Source organism: Schistocerca americana, chromosome 4, assembly GCF_021461395.2.
Source record: "Schistocerca americana isolate TAMUIC-IGC-003095 chromosome 4, iqSchAmer2.1, whole genome shotgun sequence".
NCBI classification, from domain to species: Eukaryota; Metazoa; Arthropoda; class Insecta; order Orthoptera; family Acrididae; genus Schistocerca; species Schistocerca americana.
In genome coordinates, this window is record NC_060122.1 from 552757125 (window position 1) to 552778654 (window position 21530).

Genomic DNA, 21530 nt, shown 5'->3' on the forward strand with positions numbered 1-21530 from the left:
CTCTGAAAGGGCACGTGGACTGATCTGACACGTCAGTTCCCAAACTTCAAGTAGGTCTTTATTTAGGTATCTCGCAGCCGTTGCTCTGTCGGTCCTGTACATATAATCCACCATGGAATTTGTTGTTAATAGTATTAACTCTTTCTAAAGAAACTGCAAAATTCGTGCAGTGAACACTGACTTTAAAGACTCTAGGCATTTAAATAACATCTCCTTACGTAATATTCTGCTGGTTTCATTTTCAGTGTGCGTCCAGTCCTTTGTGAGGGGAATTACTTGTCTCAAGACGTGACAGAACAAGAAACTGAAATCGATAAGGAAGACATAGTGGAGCCAGTATTAGAGTCAGAATTTAAAAGAGCTTTGGAATCCTTAAGGTCGAATACGGCAGAAGGGGTAGATAAAATTCCATCGCAATTTCTAAAATCGTTGGGGAAAATGTCAACCAAACTAGAATCTATGAACTGATGATGTACCATTAGACTACCGGAAAAATATCATCCCCACAATTCCGAAGAGAGCAAGGACAGGTAACTGCGAGAACTATCGCACAGTCAGCTCCACGGTGCATCCATACAAGCTACTGACAATAATAACTTACAGAAGCATGGGAAACAAAATCGAGGATCTCCTACACGACGAGCAGTTTGGCTTTAGGAAATATAAAGGTGCCAGAAAGGCAATTGTGGGATTGCGCTTCGTAATGGAAGCAAGACTTCGTAATGATCAAAATACGCTATAGGATCTGTCGACCTAGGAGAAGCGTTCGCCATTGTAAAATGGATCAAGATGTTAGAAACTCTCAGAGAAATAGCAGTAAGCAATGCGTAAAGTAGTCAGTACATAGATACATTAAATACACCTTGCACAAAGCTATTATATGAGTCTTCTCCGTGGGCTAAGGTTTATGTATGATCTATATTTCCGCCATCTAAAGGTCGACCTCAAACGCATCATTTTGGCATGAAAATAACTGCATGGGAGAGCAAGAGAAGTTGTGGAAGGAATATGGGAATCTAGGAGTTGTATTCCACATGACAGCATTTGTTTTATTGCATAAAAATAATTTTTTTTTTCCATTCCATTGTGGCAGGGTGCTACGGCAACCGGTTTCGAATTATTTCAGAATATAAACTGCCTTGTTTGTGAATTAATTTTTATATCAAGAACACGCTTCACCATTTTGAGATACCCCCACATTGCCTAACTGGATGTAACCTGTTCGTCATATCCAGTTACTTTTGCGTCCATTATCCACCTTATATGACATTATGACAGATGGGTTACATATCTAGCTAAATTTGTACAATGTGACGACACCCCCAAAGGTGGAAGGTCGTTATGAATAATGGCAGTGTCCTGGTGCCCATGTATTCTTCGGTAGCACAAAGTTATTCACGAGAACACTGGCTTCTGTAGTTCCTGTTGATAATGATATGACCAATCCATGTGTTGAAGGCAAGACAAGAACACATCAGAGAGTTGCTGATGAGCAGAAAGTCTGATTTTATAACCCACCTAATAACACAGAGTGAATCTCAGTACAGTCGTTTACCATTCTCGCTTATTATTCTATCATCATTAACAGTGATTTTGACGAGCCACTGAAAGACAACCCTCCTAATTTAATGGTAACGTCAATGACTGCAACTATATTTGTGCAGTTAGCATAAGAATAATGTTTTTCTAATTTTTAGCTTCTTATCTGTCTTAGGCAAAGATTATTTTATAAGTTAAGAAGTGATCCCGTGTTATTCTAAAATCAAACCACGAAAATAAATGATCATGCTGTCCATGCAACAGCATATTCTAACATATACTTTAATTTATATCTAGTATTCATCCGCTGTTATATTTTATGCTTACTACTTCAATAAGTGTTACATATATTGGCTGCTTTGTTCGACTGAGTGAGGCTAATAAATAAATTAATTACTTAAGAGAGCGTTAATTTCTACGATATGGTCTGGCAGGAATTGCGACACCGCCATCCTAAAAATGTGTTACGTAGTTATGACAAGTGTGGTACAAACTTGAGGTTGCATTGGTCCTGAATCTACATTTGCTGACACATATCGATAATGAGACAGCTCACATAGCTGACGTGTTATGAAGGTGGCATACACGTGTCTTCTACGGATTCTTATGGAAGCATTGGCTATCAGAGTGACGTACGCATACTAACTGGACAAGAACGAGATTACAAATATAGTTGCAGTCATTGAGGTTACTAATAAAGCAGGTGGGTTATCTTTCAATGACTCGTCAACATCAGGGTTATTGATGAAAGAATGGTAAGCGATGATGTCGGAGGACTGTACTGAAATTCACTCCAGGTTAACAGAGGCGTTTTAAAGCTGCCTTACTGCTGGACAGCAATTCTCTGACCTGTTTATGTCTTGCCTTCAACGTATGGACGGGTCATATCGTCGTCAACAGGAACAACAGAAGCCAGTGTCCTCGTAAATAGCTTTGTACTGCCGAAAGTTAAACAGAATATACGGGCACTGGGATGTTGCCGGGCGTTAAAGGGTGTTGTCTAGAAAGTTTTATCGTATTACATGTGGATTTTTATTGGTGGTAAGTTACGATTACGTAAAAAAGGACAATTCCAGCAATCGACGCCTCAGAACTGTTTATGTATCTTCTACTGGAGTATTTCGCAATAGGATGTAAACAGAACTGTATAAAGACTGTCTTTTCGTCAGTGATACTGGAAACATTTGGCGGACCTTGCATAATTGATAGTTAATTCTCACTAGATATCTGTATCCTCAACAGACCAACAGGCAATGAATTACTCCATACATTCGCCACTGTGCCACAGTGATTCAGTAAGTGCTGAGTTGACTCAAGTGATTAGTAATCTAGCTAAAGTAACCTCAGTAATGTCGAGTACAACTGGCTTGCTGATGACAGACTAGCGACCAACGGACAATTAGGCACCAATGCTACGTTTCGGCAGTCCGATGCCATCATCCAGTTAAAATAGCTTGTCACATGCTACTAGGAAGCTGCATCTAATCAAACAAGTTTATATACAAGATCACTCCATAAAATTCGTGGAGTTTTTTCTACCCTTTCTTTTACTGTTAACGGTGAAAATCCCAGGAAATACATTAGTCTTAGACGAGAGAAGGGAATACAGAAATATCCAGGAAAGGACAGGAATATTGCAGTACGAGTCGTTCAGGAATTAAGAAAGTAGGAAGTGAAGAAAGCCAAGGGAAAATGGCTGCTGGAAATAGGTGAAGAAATCTAAAAAGAAACAGTCTTCAAATTAACTGCAGATGAAACTGAAAGCAAATGTGTCCATTTAGAAGATCAACAGCAATTACACTGTTCAACTAGGGGAGAGATGGGATATGTGGAAGAAGTACACAGAAGGCTTCTATGAGGGGGAAGACTTTTCTGATGACCTGATTGACTGGCAAATAGGAGTCGATAAGGAACACGCGGGGGACACAATATCAGTGTCAGAGTTCAACAGAGCTTTGAAAGATTAATGATCAACAGATGGATAACATTCCTTCTGAACTTCAAAAGTCATTGGGGGCTGTGGTAACCAAGTTACAATTAAAGTTTTTGTCGAGAATTTACTGGGTGATTGTAGTTAAAATGCAGCCACTCACTCAGGTCCAGTGTAGGCTGCAATACTCATATGGCAGCGAAACTTTGTAAATATTCTAATGCTTTTATGCGAAGCCGATTAAAGCTGGGAAAAAATTTGTTTCATGTTTGGCCACCAAATCTAAATTTGTCACTATGAATAAAAGTGAAAGGTACAGAAATGTTTAATTATGTAATGGATTAGGAATGAGGCGTGGGCGGAAAATGTCAAACGAGTGTGAGAGGCATAATTTTGATTTTATCGTTCACCACCGCTTACACAGTTGTTCAGTATAAGCACCCGAGGCGTCGACGACATGCTGTACAGCGTCAGATTAGCACCCGGTGGCCTAAATTGGAAATAATTTTATTTCCTGTATAAATCGGTTCCACATTAGCGCATTAGCATTTCTACCAAGTTTCTCTTCATACGATAATAATAAGCACAGCCCACACTGAACCTAATCATTCACACAATCCAGAAGATATTAAGGGTGGATAAGTGAAAGAACTATAGTACAATCTGCTTAACAGCCCAAGCATGCAAGGAACTCACAAGAATAACACATTGGACAATGTAAAAGAAACAAGAGGACCTGTTGAACGACAATCACTTTGGATTTCACAAAGGTAAAAGGGTCTAGGAATCAGTTCTGGCGTCATGCTTGATAAGGGAAGCAAGGCTGAAAAAAATTTGAAAAAAAAGACAGTCAAATATTTTGTGAAATGATAAATATTAGCGAAACATTTAACGCGCCTTTGAATAATGCTTCAGATCATGCAGAACGTTCCGAACATTGAAGAAAAATTGTAGTTGACATTGCTTTGCGGAATCAAGAATTTAAAACCATAAATAGAGAACCTAACGGCTGGAGAGTTAATACGTTAGTTACGTTGAAAGACCACCAAGTAGTGTGCGCTGTGCTATTGCAACTGACACTGATTTGCGGATCTGATTTATGTTATTTTTTATATTCGTTTTCTCTAAAGATAATAGTGACCGAGCAAAAATCACACTGTCGACAGAACTTGTAAGGGAGACATTACTTTTTTTTGCCACACACATTCCTTTTCCTGATATCTGAGCGATTCCCCATCAAAAATATTTGAAAATGAAAAACTGTTGAAACATTTTTACACCTTCCGTCGTAGATGATAGACATACGTCAAGGCCATACGACAGCAGACTGCATGGTCTACGTAATCCACCAAAAAATTTCATCTGCAACTCTTTAAAACCTTAAGCTGAACATTGAGCTTTAATTCCTCAATCGGCACCGCATTTGGTGCACATGGTTTCGAATATCACACAAAGGCGAGTCAAATGTTTCTCTAATCTATTTCATTTCTTACTTCTAAGTAAATCGTTCCACAAAACATTCATTTTTCCTTTTTTTCTTTTCATTTTCATGTTTTTTTCAGAAATCATGAACTATATTTCAATATCGATCGGATTCAATTATTAAGAGAATACAGATCAAGAGAAATGAAAAGAGTTTTCTGTGGAGACTTGAAAAACAAGGTTATATTAGTATTTTAAAGAGTACTAAAGGATATTTGGCTCGTAGATTTTTTTCTTCATTATGCTGATTGCTTTCAAGCAATTAAATCCTTTCCAGTATATATTTTTACTCTGCAGCACCTCATTTATCAAAAAGCTTCTGGCGCATCAACCCAACTCTACTTAAAACTGTATGTGGACAGGTAGTCCAACCTGGGACCTATCTCTTTCGCAGAGAAGTGCTCCATGGATTTTTTTTGTCTTCTTTACATTGATCTGTTTCTTCGTCCTTAGTTCGTCAGTGGTTGTATGCGGGTGTCCTTGACGTCTTTCAGATTCCTTAGATGGGAACTTCACTCAGATTTTTAAGATTATTACGCAGGGTGGACAGTACCCTGACAGAACACGCTGAGCTACCGTGCTCGCCTCGACTGAGTATCCAAGCATGACTCCCGATCCGATCCCCACAGCTTATCTTCCGTCATTACCTCATCTTCTACCTTTCTACCTTCCAAACTTATATCCCTTCCTCCAGGAGTGCTAGTTCCCCAAGATATGCAGACTTCCTGCAAGTCTTGGAAGGTATGCGATGAGGTACCGGTAAATGCATAACTGTGAGATTGGGTCCTGAGTTGTGCTTAGATAGCTCAGTCGGAGGTGCCCCCTAAAGGTTCGTCTCCTCGTCTGGCACACAGTTTTAATCTAGCAAGAAGTTTCAAGTAAATATGTTTTTGCGAAACTACACCTCACACTGGTCAGTTTGATACCTCATTTATCCACTTCCCACTCTTCGCTTCATTTTTTCTCAAATCACTAACTTTTTGTGAATTACCCTAGTTACCTTTACACGAATTAACCCCTTTTAGAAAAATAAACCTCACGCCTGTCAGTTTCATACCTCACTGCACGTTTCCAACTCTCAGCATGGCTATGAAAATTCGGAAAAAAATCTATTGTGAGTTTATCTCAAATCACTAATTACGTTTTCCTTAATTACCATTACAATGGCGACCGAAAATTTTCAGCATAAAAAGTCACCCTCTGCCAAGGGCCTTGTCAAAGAAGTCGGAGGAGCGGACAGAGGTTCAGAAGACTCTCTTGCCTTTGGGTTGGGAAACTGCTCCGAAAGGGCATAATGATAACCAAGAATGAACGGTATGACGACCCAGAAAGCAATGGAAAGCACTGAATTAAAGACACATAATGTGTACCCACAAGACATGTGGCCAGCAATTGAAAAAGTGAAAATATGATTTTTCCTTTGGCAAAAGATTCCGGACTAGTCCCCCATTCGACTCTCCGGTAGGGGGCTTCCTTGGGAGGTGACCATGAGAAAAGGATTCAACAACCAACGAAAGCGCGATGTTCAACAAGTAGGGGCTTCGAATGTCAGAAGTTTTAACGTGGTAGGGAAGCTATAAAATCTGAGAGGAAATGCTGTGGCTCAATTTAAATATAATGGAGGTTAGTGGAGTAAAATGGGAAAAAGTCATGGATTTCTGTCAGGGTATACCGTAATATCAAGAGGAGCAGAAAATGGTACAACGGCAGAAGGATTGGTTATGAATAGAAGGGTAGGGCAGAGAGTGATTTAACTTTAACAGTTCAGTGATTGGTTTCCTCTCATCAGAATCGACAGCAAACCGACACAGCAAATAATAGCTCAAGTATACATGCCGATGTCGCGAGCAGAAGATAAAGAGATAGAGCAAGTATTCACCAGCCAGAACACTGAGGAACCTCACAACAGGTTCCACACCATAATTTAAAAAGCAGCACATCCATACTTGTTCATGATTTACACTTTTAACTGCTATTTCAACACGACTGTAAATTAATCGTTTTGTGTGTTCAATGACCCGTGCTGTGGTTTCTACCCTACTTCCAAATGCATCGGAAACGGTTAAGGGTCAAATCTGTTTATTTTTATATTGAGCAAGTCTTGTGACCTTTTTCCATTTCGGTCCTTCCTTAAAGTTTGTGGTCAATTACGAATGTTATGAATGAAGTAGTAGACAAGCCAAAGAGGTGTAGTGTGTTTCTGAATCTTCTACCAACTTATATTCTGCCGGAGGTAGGCAAAGAGTGGGAACAGGGAGGCTAGTTAAAATTTTTGCAAGCAGAAGTTAGTCATAGGCTTCCCGCACCACTCCCGTTGCTCGGACAGGGTCCCGCGCGACCATTCGTTGTTGAGTTTGCAAGAAGACGGGCAAGCGATCAGACGTTCCTTCAGAATGGCTGTGTCGAATATTGGACAAAGGGGTTTGAATGTTTTAGTTCGTAACTACGTTTAACCATTTGTTTTCACGTGTTATTGTTAGTGAGTTATTAAAACAGATCATGATTTTTATTGACTCTTATGATTAGAATAGGGGCTTAACTATGTGGAACAAGGCAAGACCACATGGCTTCCAGATTGTGACTTGAGTCCTTCTTAGATCCAATAGCTTGTTCGGTTCTTGTATTATTGGGTTCTAAATTTTCGTATTTACCGCCTGATGATGCATTTCTTTAAGTAGAATGAGGTCGTTCGAGAGCGTTGTAACGAATGCAGCTGTGCCTCACACAACTACAGATACTTCGAAACTGGGCCTTTGCATCCTTTTAAAATAATTTTAATCTATTCCGCGGCTTCACGGCAGACATTGTGAAACTTAGCCAGCTTAAAACCGATGTTCGAAGAAACTTTTTCTAGGCTTCACCCATGGTTACAATGGATTCATATCTGTTGAAAACGGTGCTGATTTTTAGTACTCATCTGTAACCATTTGCGTTTAAAGCCGCTCATCACAATATCATTTTTTATAGGCGCTTCACGCATGTCAAATGCCGGCGCAGGTCCCTGCTCATTGCCTAAACCACGAAAGGTTCTGTACACTTTTCTCTTACGTAGCTTTTGTAGAGGTTGCCTCTCTGTTCCTCTCTCGACATTGCATGTGATAGCTAGCTTAAGATACACCCCTGTCCCCACAGAAACGTGCTAGATAAAGCCAACAAATCAATATAATTTCAACTGGTTTAGTGTAAAAATATATAGAAATATTTTGAACCTCCAAAGATCATGCGATTCAATTTCTTTATCGATCGCTTAACTGTGTTTACTGATGGAATAAACGTCCTTTTAAAACAGTAGCAATCCCCTCTCGCCCACATCATTTCAAGAGCCATTCCGTAAAGAGATTCCCTTTTTGTAAGCATTTGAATAATATAATGAATATTAAGGAGGTAAGGATCGCAGGTTCACGAAATCCTAATTCAAATCCAAGGGAAAATTCTAGCCAAAGAAAAACATACAACTTTCTCTGACAGCACCCAATTACCTATTTTTGTGTTATCTGTTGCGTGTTTTAATAATATCCGTGGGTACGTGTTGGTACCGGGGAACAATTTCAGTCGAGTGTAGATTAAATTATTATCAGGTAGGCCAAATTTCCTTCCACTTATGGGCATAATAAGCAGTCAGACAGGGATCGTCACTAACATAGATACGTGCCTACTGCTTTTTACGAAAGCAGGGCCAAGAAAATATAATTCAAAACAAAGTAATCGCTCTCGTAGCCTGCCATGATAATCGAAGAATAAAAGTAGACAAATGAATAGAGAAATAAGAACGAAGGCGGGGGTTTCAATTATAGCCGGTATGTCCACCTTTGGCACAAATAACAGCGGCGATGCGTTCTGGCATGGGAGCAATGAGGCCTTGGTAGGACGGTTGGTTGCTTGGTTTGGGGGAGGGGACCGCACAGCAAGGTCATCGGTCCCATTGGATTAGGGAAGGATGGGGAAGGAAGCCGGCCGCGCCGTTTCAAAGGAACCATCCCTGCATTTGCCTGAAGTGACTTACGGAAATCACTGAAAACCTAAATGTGGATGGCCGGTCGTGGATTTGAACCGTCGTTCTTCCAAATGCGAGTCCAGTGTGATAAACACTGCAGCACCTCGCTCGGTTTTGGTAGGCCGCTGGGGGGACCTAACTCCCATTAAGCCCGGTGGTGGGGATGAGCTCTGACGCCACGTTCAGTCACTTCCTAGATGTGTTCGATCGGGCTCAGATCTGGGTAGTTGGGGGGCCAGCACATCCACTGGAAGTCGCCACTGTGCCCACTCCATTACATTCCTGGCGTTGTAACATTGCACATTATCTTGTTGAGAAATGCCACTGCCGTTGGGAAACATGATCGTCATGAAGGGGGTTATTGGCCTGCAACCAGTGTACGATGCTCCTTGGCCGTCCGTGCTTTGCGTGAGCTCCACTGGACCGATGGAGGTTCATGTGAATATTTCCCAGAGCATAGTGGAACCGCCGCCACCTTGTCTCAGTTCCGCAATACAGGTGTGGAGTTGTTCTCCTGGGAGACGGCGAATTCGCGCCCTCCCATCGGCATGATGAAGAAGGTATCGGGGTTCACGAGGCCATACAACGCTTTGCCACTGGGCCAACGTCCAGTGTCGATGGTCATGTGCCCATTTAGTCGTAGTTGTCGCTGTGTTAACATTAGCACATGTGTTCGATCGGGCTCAGATCTGGCAAGCTGGAGGAGCAGCGGAAGCCCATCAATTGGAGAGTTCGGTGACCTGTGGACCTAGACGCACCTTGCCCAGCATTAAAATCTGATGTTAAATCCACTACAGCTCGCCGTCTTTACTCTTTTACCAGTCTGCCCACCCTATGAGGGTCCGCCATCATTAATGAGAGGTGTCCGCCCAACCTCACGACGTCAGGACATGGTTTTACCTTGGTTTCGCCACGTTTTGAAGACACTTACCACAGCAATCCTCGAACACCCGACAAGTCACGCGGTTTCCGAAATGCTCGAGCCGAGCTTCCGGACCATCACAACTTGCCCACGGTCAGACTCAGATTTATCGCGAGCCTTACCCATTCTACACACGAACAGCACTCTCACTGGTACTACTAACGCCGTGCGTGTGTTCGACTAGCAGCAATTCCTCGGCAGGTGACTTTGCAATCGCTTGGGCGGATTTATATCGATAGCGGGTCGTTGGTCATAATGTTGTATATGGATAGAGAATTTCAGTACGTAAAGGGATATTAATAGTCTTGGGAAATAGGAATGTGGTCATAGGGGGAGTAGAAGAAATGATTACGGAGGGTAGGGGCTTGGTACTACATAAGAGAGGAGAAAGACAAATTGTGTTATGTAATATATTTCATCTGGTTATAGCGAATACTGGGGGAGGAGGAGATTAGTGTTTAACGTCCCGTCGGCAAAGATGTCATTAGAGATGGACCACAGACTCGGATTATGGAAGAACGGAGAAGCGCCGTGACGGTTGTAAATTATCCAATATTCCTTTGACAAAGAAGTGTGTCAGAGTTAAGTAAATCTTTTATTCGTTAATGTAATGAAGTCAACTAATATTTCATGTGTTCTGCTGGTGTGATGTGCCACCTTACCAACTATCGAAGAACCTTCAGTTGTGGGCAGACGGAAGTAGTTTTACCTGGTCACAACAAATGGCTACGAGAATGGGATTTAACTGGCTCCTAATTCACACCACCTCCCTGCCTGTTGAACACGTCTTTTTTCTCAGTTTTGTTGTTCTGCTTCTAATCTGTTGTGTCCTAGAATATTTCAAAGCACCTGAGCCGTCACAGGAAGTGTCTCTAACCGAACTTGCACAGTTTCAGGAGAAGCAGACAGAACGCCTGTTGCTCACTGTCAGCCCATTCACTTCACTATTCAACAAACAGGTAGCACTGCCGCCGGAGCTGCTCCAAACCCTCGCCCATACCACAGCAAAGACGAAGAGTGGTCGAACTACAGGGCGCAGTCAGAGGCACACTTCAATGCCTTCCAAACAAAGGGTATGCGTACTTTTTGTCTTTCATTGATCCCAAAGTTTGCGGGATGTGTGTTACGTTGTGCGCCGACACTCTTCTAGAAAACATGTACGACAGCATTGTGACAAAGTTACGTCTGAAGATGCAGCTGCTCAGATCGTCGAACAGTGGATAGCCGAACTCTGAGGTCTCACCAGGCATTGCAAGTTTTAATGTTCGTGTAAAATTAACAGTAGTGAAGTAATGTTACGTGATGCCATTATGCAGAATGTATCCGATGCGTGCATTTGCGCTGCACTTCTAAAAATGACAGACCTCGCTTTAAAAACAGTTCCATCTATAGGGGAATCTCAAACAATAGTGGCCTCAGTAAAGGTTGATTTTGTGGCTCCATGTATTTCGTTTGTTCGTAGTGCAGCAGACAGTCAGTCTCACGTACGGAATAGTTTTCAAGTAATTTAGAATAGTGCTCAGAGATACACTAAAAAAAGTAAGAATATTAGAAGTACGAACTTTGTCTCACAGTACACGGAGTGCGTTACAAAACTCTGGGAGAAAATCGTGTCCTCAGCGTATTTCAAGGCATTATCGGAAGGACTGTCCGTGCCGTAATGCTAGTTGCCTTCAGTGTGGACGTGAAGGTCACATTTAAATTATTTGTTTACGAGTGAGGCAGGGCAATGGCGATAGCCGCCGTCTTGCAAGGGCACGGCGACAGCAGCTGTGTTATCAACAGGCGTACACAGTACAGGACATGCCACTAACTCAGGCGCTCGCTGAACCAAATACACTCCTGGAAATTGAAATAAGAACACCGTGAATTCATTGTCCCAGGAAGGGGAAACTTTATTGACACATTCCTGGGGTCAGATACATCACATGATCACACTGACAGGACCACAGGCACATAGACACAGGCAACAGAGCATGCACAATGTCGGCACTAGTACAGTGTATATCCACCTTTCGCAGCAATGCAGGCTGCTATTCTCCCATGGAGACGATCGTAGAGATGCTGGATGTAGTCCTGTGGAACGGCTTGCCATGCCATTTCCACCTGGCGCCTCAGTTGGACCAGCGTTCGTGCTGGACGTGCAGACCGCGTGAGACGACGCTTCATCCAGTCCCAAACATGCTCAATGGGGGACAGATCCGGAGATCTTGCTGGCCAGGGTAGTTGACTTACACCTTCTAGAGCACGTTGGGTAGCACGGGATACATGCGGACGTGCATTGTCCTGTTGGAACAGCAAGTTCCCTTGCCGGTCTAGGAATGGTAGAACGATGGGTTCGATGACGGTTTGGATGTACCGTGCACTATTCAGTGTCGCCTCGACGATCACCAGTGGTGTACGGCCAGTGTAGGAGATCGCTCCCCACACCATGATGCCGGGTGTTGCCCTGTGTGCCTCGGTCGTATGCAGTCCTGATTGTGACGCTCACCTCCACGGTGCCAAACACGCATATGACCATCATTGGCACCAAGGCAGAAGCGACTCTCATCGCTGAAGACGACACGTCTCCATTCGTCCCTCCATTCACGCCTGTCGCGACACCACTGGAGGCGGGCTGCACGATGTTGAGGCGTGAGCGGAAGACGGCCTAACGGTGTGCGGGACCGTAGCCCAGCTTCATGGAGACGGTTGCGAATGGTCCTCGCCGATACCCCAGGAGCAACAGTGTCCCTAATTTGCTGGGAAGTGGCGGTGCGGTCCCCTACGGCACTGCGTAGGATCCTACGGTCTTGGCGTGCATCCGTGCGTCGCTGCGGTCCGGTCACAGGTCGACGGGCACGTGCACCTTCCGCCGACCACTGGCGACAACATCGATGTACTGTGGAGACCTCACGTCCCACGTGTTGAGCAATTCGGCGGTACGTCCTCCCGGCCTCCCGCATGCCCACTATACGCCCTCGCTCAAAGTCCGTCAACTGCACACACGGTTCACGTCCACGCTGTCGCGGCATGCTACCAGTGTTAAAGACTGCGATGGAGCTCCGTATGCCACAGCAAACTGGCTGACACTGACGGCGGCGGTGCACAAATGCTGCGCAGCTAGCGCCATTCGACGGCCAACACCGCGGTTCCTGGTGTGTCCGCTGTGCCGTGCGTGTGATCATTGCTTGTACAGCCCTCTCGCAGTGTCCGGAGCAAGTATGGTGGGTCTGACACACCGGTGTCAATGTGTTCTTTTTTCCATTTCCAGGAGTGTACTTCCGCACTGAGGAAATCCTACTCTGCGATACGCCAGCAAGCGGACATACATTTTGTTCGTTTAAAAGTGGAGCAAAAGCCAACTGAGCTATAGTTGGACACTGGTGTTTCGGTTTCCATGAATAAATAAAGACACTCATGCCGACATTGGCTAAAGCAATCCACTTCTGTTTTATCTTCCTACATCGGACAAGAAATGCTAGTCCATGGGGTATATAAGTTGCCAACTACTTTTCAGGAAGTGACAAAGTGTTCATGTACCCAATTCCAAGCCGGCCGAAGTGGCCGTGCGGTTAAAGGCGCTGCAGTCTGGAACCGCAAGACCGCTACGGTCACAGGTTCGAATCCTGTCTCGGGCATGGATGTTTGTGATGTCCTTAGGTTAGTTAGGTTTAACTAGTTCTAAGTTCTAGGGGACTAATGACCTCAGCAGTTGAGTCCCATAGTGCTCAGAGCCATTTTTGAACCCAATTCCAAAAACAGTGCAAATATTCTGGGTTACATTTATTTGATTCGTTCAGTTTGTTCACTGAAAATAATGTGATACAAATCACTGTTCCTGTGCCTCTCACTAACGTTCCCGACTTGTTTAGTACGAAGAAACTTTTAGAGCCAGGAATAGGAAGCTCACTTAACTGTGAAAGACAATGAACAGCCGCCAAGTTTTTCGCGCACAACCTGTTCCCCATGCATTACATGAGCAAGTTGCTCGGGAGCTACAAAGATGGCAACACAAAGGGGTTATCCAACCGGTTTCTGCAAGTCAGTGGGTATCATCCTTGGTCATTCCGAAGAAGCTTGCAGGTAGTTTATATCTGTGTGCCGACTTTAAGACAACAGCAAACCCACAAGTTGTAGTAGTTCTTTTCCTCTTCCACATTCGTAAGGCTCAAAATGGTCAAATGTGTGTGAAATCTTATGGGACTTAACTGCTAAGGTCATCAGTCCCTAAACTTACACACTACTTACCCTAAATTATCCTAAGGACAAACAGACACACCCATGCCAGAGGGAGGACTCGAACCTCCGCCGGGACCAGCCGCACCGTCCATGACTGCAGCGCCATAGACCGCTCGGCTAATCCCGTGCGGCCATTCGTAAGGAACTGATGGACAGAGTGAGACAGGGCAGATACTCTTCAGAGATAGATTTTGCGAAAGGGATATGTACAGTTACCGCTGGACGTACAATCCAAGCTATACTTTGTGATAAACAACGTTTTATGATTTTTCCAGTTTCAAAGACTACCATTTAGAAGTGCTTCAGCTCCTACAGTTTTTCAACGGTTCCTTGAACAGTTAACAGCGAAAGTCCCATCTTCCACAAACTATGTAGACGACATTGTGGTCGTAGGTCGCACGCCTGCTGAACATTTAGTAAATTTAGACTGTTTGTTCCAAGTTCTTTCTGCAGCTGACTTCAAGTGCAACAAGGACAAGTGCTCCTTATTAAACTATGTGGGACACTTAATAAATGGACTACATCGCATTGGCTGCGATCAGAGATCTGCAGGCGCACCGTAACATTAAGCAACTCCAATGTCATGGGGAAGTTCAGGTGTTATACAAAATTTATTCCTAACGCTGTGCAAATTTCTGCTCTGCTTAACGGGCTGCACTGGGAAAATGTCCCTTTGTGTGGTCCAAAGAATGGCAGAATGCATTTCAGCACTCGAAAGAGGCATTGTTACGTCGCAGACGTTTGATTCACTTTGCCCAAGCCAAGCCTGTCGCGTTAGCTGTGGATGCACATTCTCAAGCGCTGGCATGTTGTCTCGGCTACCAGTCGGTACCGACACAGCATCTGATTTCTCTGAGTAATCATGTTTTTAAATAGATTCTCAGAACATTGAATGACTTCAAAAATTTCGTGTCAACTTTCGGCGTGTTGCCTCATTAACTGCCTCTGATGTAGCTCTTCAGGTTGTTTTACAATACGTCCACTATGGGTGGATTGTAGTTTGAAAGAAATTCCCGCGTCCGCAGCTCGTGGTCTAGTGGCTAGCGTTGCTGCGCCTGGATTACGGGGTCCCGGGATCGATTCCCGGCCGGGTTGGGGGTTTTCTCTGCCCAGGAACAGGGTGTTTGTGCTGTCGTCATCATTTCATCACCCTCATCATCATTCGTGGCAGTGGCTAGATTGGACTAAGTAAAAACTTGGACTGTGAAAAAATCTTTGTACGGCCGCTGATGACCGAGCAGTTGAGCGCCCCACAAACCAAACATCATCATTAAAGAAATTCCCCACCAAATGGTACGTGACTGTTTTTCTCATCGTCACGCGTTATCCTCGCTATCATGTATTTTGCTGTTACATACAGAGAACGACGACGTTCAGGTTGTGATTCTTCAAACACTACAGTCGGAAGTTCTGTATTTACTGCACTATGGTCACTGTGGTGTAATTCGCACGAATCAAATAGCCCGCCGTCATTGTACTTGGCAGAACATGGAAGCTCAGGTTGACCAAATGATGGCTCATTCAAAGTTCGTGAGGAAAGTCAGTCACCTCTGCCGAAACGTTTTTTGTGTGACCATGTGCGTCCGGTTGTTAGTGGTAGGAGCTTACAGTAAATTTCCTTTTGTTGTCTCCATGCCATCCACCACTACTGCAAGTACGGTACCGGCTTTGTCTTCGTTTTTCACCTTGAAGGTATTTCTGAGCTCACTGTCTCGGACAGTGCTCCACAACTCACGTAGGCCGTTTCCCAATAGCTTGTGCCACCAATGTCATACACATGTGACGACTGCACCTTTTTAACCACAATGTAACGGTGAAGTTCAGCGGTTCATACGAACGTTCAGAAATCACATTGAGAAACTCCGTTCCTCCCATACACGAAAGCATGAGTTGAAAATTTTGCTGTTACCACCTTTTACCACACGATCGGAAGTCGCCTGCAGAACTGTTACACGGTCGAAGGCACCGTATACTGTTACATCTTCTACGGCCACCTCGGAAACAACTCGTTGTGCGAGATCGGACAAAGCGTGAGCCGCAGGATGAGGCCTTTTATAGAGTCATTGACAAGCAAAGGCTTTGGAGGCGTGTAGTCATTACCAGAGCATTCGGACCTTCGTCTTAAGTCATCCATCAAAACCACAAGGGCCGCGCGTACATCAATGATTCTGCAGCGTAATGTTTGTCCACTGATCCAGAGCAGCGATGGCGTCCTCAGTTGCAGTCGCAGTCATCTCTCCGCCAGTCGCTGCCGGCACTTTCCTCTGTGGTGTCCATGGAGATCGACACCTCGCCGCCACAGCCGCTGACGTCAGCACCCACTCAACTGCCTGAACCCATCCGTGGACGAGTGGCCCCCAGAAGGTCGGCCCCTTGCTGTCCAGCCACCTACAGCGTCTACGTCTCCGGATGCGGCCTTGCACTCTGATACTGGTTATTCGGCTGCTGATCCTGACTCCCTGCCGATGGATACTGGGATGCTGGTAGGGAAGTGCCACCAGCCACAGTTCTCCTCTCTGCCTACTCACCCGTATCCTCATCCAGTCCTCCCTCCTGCGGCCATCACGTGCTTCCTCCCTACACGACGACGGGTTAGATGTTCGCGAGGGGAAGAATATCGTGTCGTACAAAGGACACTTTGCCATACCAAATTTGGCAACTCGAGTCGAAACCACAGACATTAACAAGGGCAGGCAGCAATCCGTAGTGACGTGTGGGAGACGCTCCTGAAGGCCATGCTTCCTCTATCTGCTCTGCAGCGTCCTCACATTAATGTCGATGCGGGTCGAGAATACCAGAGCTCATCCACTTCAAGACCTCAGCCATAGCAATCAACGTCATCGAGTACAGCAGTGACTGTCAAAGTTTCTTATGTGATACGTTGTACTGTTTGTTAGTTAGTGCATCACCTGATGATTTGCTAGCAAATGCCAATTGTAAAATATCCAGTACTCCTGTGAGGAACAAGTGTGTCAAATTTAAGTAAATATTTTACACCGAAGAGCTAAAGAAACTGGTACACCTGCTTAATATCGTGTAGGGGGCCCCGTGAGAACGCAGAAGTGCCACAACACGTCGTGGCATGGACTCGACTAGTGTCCGAAGTAGTGCTGGAGGGAACACCATGAATCCTGCTGGGCTGCCAATAAATCCGTAATAGTACGATGGGGTGGTGATCACTTCTGAATAGCACTTTGCATGGAATCCCAGATACGCTCAATAATGTTCATGTAAGGGGACTTTGGTGGCCAGCGGAAGTGTTTACACTCAGAAGAGTTCAAAATGGCTCAAATGGCTCTGAGCACTATGGGACTTAACATCTATGGTCATCAGTCCCCTAGAACTTAGAACTACTTAAATCTAACTAACCTAAGGACATCACACAACACCCAGTCGTCACGAGGCAGAGAGAAAATCCCTGACCCCGCCGGGAATCGAACCCGGGAACCCGGGCGTGGGAAGCGAGAACGCTACCGCACGACCACGAGCTGCGGACCTCAGAAGAGTGTTCCTGGATTTATGGCGTGTCGCATTGTCCTACTGGAATTTTCCAAGTCGGTCACAATGCACAATAGATATCTATGGATGCAGGTGATCAGATAGGACACTTACGTATGTGTCATCTGCCAGTCATATCTAGATGTATCAGGGGTGCAATATCACTCCAGCTGCATGCGCCCCACACCATCACAGAGCCTCCACCAGCTTGAACAGTACCATGTTGACAGCACGGTCCATGGATTCATGAGGTTGTCTCCAAACCCGTACACGTCCATCTGCTTGATACAATTTGAAACGAGACTCGTTCGGCCAGGCAAAATGTTTCCAGTCATCAACAGTCCAATATCGGTGTTGACGGGCCCAAATGAGGGGTAAAGCTTTGTGTGCAGTCATGAAGGGTACACAAGTGTCCCTTCGGCTTCGAAAGCCCATATTGATGATGTTTCGCTGAATGGTTAGCACGCTGACACTTGTTGATGGCTCAGCATCGAAATCTGCGGCAATTTGCGGATGGGTTGCACTTCTATCATGATGAATAAGTCTCTACAGTCGTCGTTGGTCCCGTTCTTGCAGGATCTGCTTCCGGCCCCAGTGACGTCGGAAGTTTGATGTTTTGCAGTATTCCTAATATTCACGGTACACTCGTGCTATGGTCGTACGGGAAAATCCCCACTTCATCGCTATATCGGAGATGCTGTATCCCATAGCTTGTGCACCGACTGTAAAACCACGTTCCAACTCATTAACATCTTGATAATCTGCCATTAAAGCAGCAGTAACTGATCTAACAACCGTGCCAGACACATGTTGTCTTATACAGACGTTGTCGGCCGCAGCGCCGTATTCTACCTGTTCACATATGTCTGTATTTGAATACAGATGCCTATAGCAGTTTCTTTGGCGCTTCAGTGTATAACTTGAAGCTAGCTCATGATCGATATGACGAGGGAAGAACTTTTCTTCAGGATTATTAGACTCCCAAATAAAGCTAGAGAAGGAGTATACACTTCCAGATCATCTGACTGTGTGGTGATGTCGGGAGTTAAATCCCCAAACCTTCCATAGGTGGTGCGATGCTGGTGATGGTGGTACTTCCGTCATTCAACGTTATATAATGTCGTCACGTTTCGCCATTTCCTTCCTATTAATCACAACACAAACTGCAAAATCCAATCATCTTTCACAGTGTTCCACTATCAAATAACTACACCGACTTTGGTTGAGATGGCTCTGTGCACTATGGGACTTAACATCTGAGGTCATCAGTCCCCTATACTTAGAACGACTTAAACCTAACTAACCTAAGGACATTACACACATCCATGCCCGGGGCAGGATTCGAACCTGCGACCGTAGCAGCAGCGCAGTTCCGGACTTAAGCGCCTAGAACCGCTCGGCCACAACGGCCGGCACCGACTTTTGATCACAGAACGTAGTCGGTTAGTACACACCACCAGGTTTTGAACTAGTGATTAGGAATCTTCCAGAAAAGTACCCACTTACATTTTTATCTACGTGACTGAACACACCAATACGGCAACAAACTATCGGGATCAGTCAACACCATAAAAGATCGTCTTTCTAATTTGAGCCACCTTTGTGAACACCGAATAGGTCGAACTGAGACATAAGTGTAATATATCCAGTCTCCCGAACGGGACATACGCTGTACCACTTTAGTGTAAAACTGTAATTAATATAGGTTCGTTTTCCTGTGTTTATTTAGGCTAAATGTTGTACTACTCTCCTTACCGTTGTATACAGGTAAGTTTAATTCCTGTATTCCCTTTTTAGGAAACCAAATGTGCTTTATCGTGAAGGCAGATACACTAATGAGAGTCGCGGATGTGATTCATCGGGTTCAAATAAGGAAAAATTGGGTTTACTGTAATCCCCATCGAACCACTGCGACCGTAGCAGCATTCTGTTCTGCGATTCTGTTCTTGTGGCACGGTTATCCTGCAGGAAGATGCCATCACCGTAGGGAAAGATATCAAGCAAGAAGGGATGCAAGTATTCCATAATAATGTTGATGTAGTACACAGCTGTCTGGTGCATTTAATTACTACATTAGGTCCGCTGGCTCACTGAGTAGTGTCCCCAATACCACAATAGCAGCCCCAGTGCACTGAGTTTATGCCGCGGTACATGTTTCGAGCAACGTTTGTCTGTATGACGGTGTACCGGTGTATCTGGACACGATGCAGTTGATATACCGGGTGATCAAAAAGTCAGCATAAATTTTAAAACTGAATAAATCATGGAATACTGTAGATAGAGAGGTACAAATTGACACATGCTTGGAATGACATTGTGTTTTATTAGAACCAAAAATATACAAGAGTTCAAAAAATGTGCGACAGATGGCGCTTCATCTGATCAGAATAGCAATAATTAGCATAACAAAGTAACACAAAGCAAAGATGATGTTATTTACAGAAAATGCTCAATATGTCCACCATCATTCCTCAGCAATAGCTGTAGTCGAGAAATAATGTTGTGAACAGCACTGCAAAGCATGTTCGGAGTTATGGTGAGGCATTGGCGTCGGATGTTGTCTTTCAGCATCCCTAGAGATGCCGGTCGATCACGATACCCTTGCGACTTCAGGTAACCCTAAAGCCAATAATCGCAAGGACTGAGATCTGGGGACCTGGGAGGCCAAGCATGACGAAAGTGGCAGCTGAGCACACGATCATCACCAAACGACGCGCGCAAGAGATCTATGGGGTGGAGCGCCATCCTGCATAAACATCGTACGTTCCAGCAGGTGTTTATCAGGCGGGCTAGAGATGATGCGATTCTGTAACTTATCGGCGTACCTCTCACCCGTCACGATAGCAGCTAAAAAACCAGAATCACGCATTTCCTCGAAGAAAAAAGCCCCGATAACGGTAGATGAAGTAAATCCAACCCATACCGTGACTTCCTCGTCGTGCAATGGAGTTTCCACGACAGTTCTAGGCTTTTCGGTAGCTCAAATTCTGCACTTGTGAGCGTTGACAGACCCTCGGGGCGTGAAATGAGCTTCGTCGGTCCACAACACCTTACTCAACCAATCGTCATCTTCCACCATCTTTTGGAACACCCACACCGCAGATGCCCTCCGCTTCACTAAATCACCAGGTAACAGTTCATGATGCCGATGGATTTTGTACGGATAGCATCGGAGGGTACGCCTAAGTGCCAACCAAACAGTAGTGTATGGAATGCCGGTGCGACGTGCGACTGCACGAGCGCTGACTTCCCCGTGCATAGACGAACCCGCTACAGTCTCTATTTCTTTCTGAACTTTCTCAGCAGCATCACGCCTTGTGCTTGGTCGGCCACTACGGGGCCTATCGTCTGAACAGCCCGTGGCTTCGAACTTCGAAATCATTCTCGCCACAGCTGCATTTGTCAACGGACCTTTACTCGTTCGAATCCCCTTCCTATGGCGATAGGATCGTAACGCTGAACTAGCACATTGCCCATTCTGATAATACAGCTTCACCAAAAGTGCCTTTTCAGGTAACGTCAACATGCTGCGACTGCTGGCGCATCTGATACTCTCTCTCATCACAGCTCCTTTTATACACGATTGTCATGCGCAGTCACTGACGTTTTGCTGTCCAGCGCCATCTGTCGGACATTTTGTGAACTTTTTTTTTGTTCTAATAAAACCCCATGTCATTCCAAGCATGTGTGTCAATTTTTACCTGTCTATCTACATTATTCAGTGATTTATTAAGTTTTCAAATTTATATTGACTTTTTGATCACCCGGTGGATAACACAATGGACTTGTTTTCGTAAGGATGAACGTTCGTACCCGCGTCAGGCTCTCCTGATTTAGGTTTCTCGAAGTTTCCCTACATCGCCTGGATGGTTCCTTTTAAGGGGCACGGCCCATTTCCTTCACCATTCTTGACACAATCTGAGCATTTACTCCGTCGCTAATGA